We start from the raw sequence: 4,512 nt of genomic DNA, 5'->3' as shown, positions 1-4,512 counted from the left end.
TACTGATATGCCAATCTCCTTTTGGGGATTTGAATTAGAATCAACTTTGCATATTCTGAATAGGATTCTATCAAAATCAGTTTCTTCCACACCTTATGAGATATGACATAGAAGAAAACCAAGTCTTAAGCATGTTAAGATTTGTGGTTGTCCAGTTTATATCAAAAAGCTGAACACTGATAAATTAGAAAATCAGATCAGAAAAGGGTCAATTTGTTGTATATCCAAAAGAGAGTTTTGGATATTATTTTATTTGCTTACATCACAAAAGGTTGTGGTTGAAGGAACGGAAGCGTGAAAAACACAAGTTTATACCATTGAATTCAAAAATTTTCACCTAGGGTCACATGCATCATGCAAGATTTATTTTTATCTATTTGATTTCAATGATAAACAACATATTAAAACTCTTTTAATATGTTGTTGGATCTGTATTTGCCATTTAAGATTTTAAAATTAATCAGATTAATTTTAGAACCCTAGATTAAATCAAGAACGATTACACTAACCTCTTGATGCACTGCAGCGTGTCTGCGCCTTTGAGATTCGTCTTCAGGACACCAGATGTTGTCCCTCTAGCTTGTCCACACCAAGAACACCTATGGCAGCCCTTGAATAGCTTCTAAAGCTTTCTCTATTAATTAGAAAATCAAGTTCTGCCTTTTAAGAGATTAGAGATGTAAACAGGACACTAGAAACAATTTCTAGTGTTCTTAATTCAAGAGATTGATGGCTAATCTCTTTGAATTGATGAGAGATGAAGAAGAATGGCTGGAGAGGCTCAAAGTGGCGTGACAAATGAGAGGAGAGGCTGCTGGTTATTTTTTCTTTTCATAACCACACTTAAATAGCTAGGTTAACACATTAAACCCTTGCCACATGTCACCCTTTGATTAGCTCTAGGTTTAAGTGACCCAATCAAATTGTGCCAAGTGTCAAACCTATATTTAATCTTGATTTTAATCATCTTACATGATTAAAAAAAAACATTTGGCAAGCTTATGTGTAATCCCATGTGTCACCATCTCATGGTGCCACGTGTCACACTGCAAAATGACCAAAATGCCCCTGTGTCTTAATTTTGAGTTCTCAACCCAAAATAATTATTTTTCTTCTTCTAATTAATTTATATCAAATATAAATTAATTAATTAATCTCTATTAATTAATTTCTCATTAATTAAATTCATATTTAAACACTTTAAATATAAATTTAACTTATATTATACATCCAATAATCTAGATTTGGTTTTAAGTCATGCTAGGGACTTTGCAATCTAATTGCAAACCAAACCTATTTAATTAATCAATTAAACTCTTTAATTAATTAATTAAATCATATTTAATTAGGTGATAACTTGTGTATGTGTGTGACTTACTAGGCTCATCACTAATTGGCAATGAGAAATGATATCAACTCTTAATATCATCGAACTCTTTCTTACCATAAATGATTTCTCTAAATCATTTTATGAACCTCATAGACCATGGTTAACACCTAGCATAGCATGCCATGGCCGCCCAATTAGTAATAAGGTTTACCTTAAATGAACCTATAATCATATGTTACCATGCACTAGAATCTCTACATTACAAAATCCCAACTCAAGTGAGTCATGGTTTATGTCAAACTCCATTTGCTATGAATATTATGTTCTCTTTTAATTCCAGTTCTTAATTAAAAGATTTTCTCATCGTAAACTCTTTTACGAATAAATCTATCTGTCTGACCAGAACTTGAAACATCAAGAACAATTAAATGAACATAGGATTTTATCTCTATTTACTTAGAGGAACAGATTCCATCTTGATCAACACCTACCTCCATATATAACTAGTAGGAGCCAACAGATGCCCATATACCCATACACAGTACAAGTATGAAAGCGATATCAAACTCAAACTACCTATATACAAGATAAGCGTGCTATCTCAGTCTAAAGATTATATGCACTGATATGATTTATGACAAAACATTGACAAGAGTAAACTCCATGTGCTTGTCATAAGTGTCACTGGTTCGGCCTACTTATCATGTATAAGTGCCTATCATGTTTGTTATATGGCATGAGACTCGCCATTCTATCTTATTTATATCTCATATAAATAACTTGGGAACAAACATGAATACAATCTTTCTGGATAAGTCATGTCCTTATTATGAAGTATCCTTGATTGTGAACCTATTTATGATACTTTGTGCTAGAAATATTGTCACTCATATTCTTAACAACTTAAGAATAATATTTCTAACAAAATATCAATGGACCTTTTCTATTACACATAAATATATTATGTAAACGGAAAAGTGGAAATGCCTTTTATTAATAAAATATATACAAGATACATACTAAATGATATGCTCTAGGCATACTACTAACAATCTCCCACTAGCACTAGAGCCATTCATTAGAATACCTTAGACCCATCTTCTCAAGATGTTAGTCTAACTGAGCTTGTGACAAAGGCTTAGTGAATGGATCAGCTGAATTTTTCAGCTGATGTTATTTTTCTGCATGGCTATATCGCCTTTGCCCAACTATATGTCTGATAATGTGGTAGTGCCTTTCTATGTGTTTGGATTTTGGTGAGACCTTAGTTCCTTAGCCTGTATGACTGCTCCATTATTGTCACAGTGTAGTGGAACTGCTGACTCAATGGAAGGAACTACTGTAAGTTCTGTGACGAACTTCTTTATCCAAACAGCTTCCTTTGCAGCATCTGATGCAGCAATATACTCGACCTACGTAGTGGAATCTGCGATGCGTGCTCTGTTTGGAACTCTTCCAACTGACTGCACCTCCATTACAAATAAACACATATCCAGAGGTAGACTTTCTATCATCGATATCTGATTGGAAATCAGAATCAGTATAACCATCCAATTGCAAGTCTCCACCTCCATAAATCAAGAATAAATCCTTAGTTCTTCTCAAGTACTTAAGAATATTCCTGACAGTTATCCAGTGTTCCAAACTTGGATTGGATTGATACCTGCTAGTCAAACTAACAGCATATGCGATATCCGGCCTAGTACACAACATTGCATACATTAAACTTCCAATAGCCGAAGCATATGGAATCCTGGCCATCTTATCTCTTTCTTCAGGTGTCTTTGGAGACATCTCTTTAGAAAGATGGATACCATGTCTCACTGGTAACAATCCTCTCTTGGAATCAAGCATGTTAAACCTCTTTAACACCTTTTCCAAGTATAGACTTTGGGATAAAACAATTATTCTTTTCGCTCTATCTCTATAGATGCGAATCCCAAGAATATAGGTTGCCTCCCCTAAGTCTTTCATGGAGAATGTATTTGACAATCATACCTTTATAGTTGTCAACATACCTGTGTCATTACCCATCAACAGTATGTCATCCACATATAAGACAAGAAAAGTGATAGCATTGTCACTAACCTTCTTATATACACATGGCTCATCCTCATTTTTGATAAAACCAAAGGATTTAATGGCTTCATCAAAACGGATGTTCCAACTCCTCGAAGCTTGTTTCAACCCATAAATGGATCGATTTAGCTTGCATACCTTGGAACCATCTTGGGATTCAAATCCCCTAGGTTGTTCCATGAAAATATTTTCTTCAATGTATCCATTGAGAAAAGCTGTTTTGACATCCATCTGCCAAATCTCATAATCATAGTATGCAACTATTGCTAATAAAATCCTAATTGATTTAAGCATGGCAACAAAGTAGAAAGTCTCCTCATAGTCGATTCCTTGCCTTTGGCGAAACCCTTTCGCTACTAGCCTTTCCTTATAGTTATCTACCTTTCCATCAGAAACAATTTTCTTCCTGAAAACCCATTTGTTCCCTATAGGTATAATACCTTCAGGTGGGTCAACAAGATCCCAAACTTGATTCTTATACATGGAATCAATCTCGGATTTCATAGCATCAATCCATTTTGAAGAGTCTATATCTGATATAGCTTCTTCATAGGTAAGTGGATCATCTCCATGATCTACTTCTTCATGAGCAGACAACTCTTGTTCTTCTTCATGAAGAAAACCATATCTCACTGGTGGGTGAGATACCAGTTGTTCTACGAGGAACAGTGTAGATGTTTCATCAATGGGTATTGGTTGACTAGATGGATCTATATCCATCGATCATCGGTTGGTCAGAATTCTCCAATTCTAACTCTATTTGCCTTCCTTTGCCTCCTTCTTGAACAAACAGTTGTTCAAGAAATGTGGCATCTCTACATATCACAACCTTTTGTGAAGTAGTCAAATAAAAATAATATCCAAAACTATCTAATGGAAAACCAACAAATCGACCCTTTTCTGATCTGGTCACCCATTTATCGGTGTTGACTTTTGATATAAGTGGACAACCCCAAATCTTAACATGCTTAAGACTTGGTTTTCTTCCATGCCATATCTCATAAGGTGTGGAAGAAAGCGATTTTGATCTAATCCTATTCAGAATATACAAAGCTGATTATAATGCAAATCCCCAAATGGAGATTGGCATATCAGTATAGCTC

The sequence above is a fragment of the Hevea brasiliensis genome, chromosome 10 (assembly GCF_030052815.1).
Source record: "Hevea brasiliensis isolate MT/VB/25A 57/8 chromosome 10, ASM3005281v1, whole genome shotgun sequence".
Taxonomy (NCBI): Eukaryota; Viridiplantae; Streptophyta; class Magnoliopsida; order Malpighiales; family Euphorbiaceae; genus Hevea; species Hevea brasiliensis.
Note: the sequence above shows the minus strand (reverse complement) of the source record.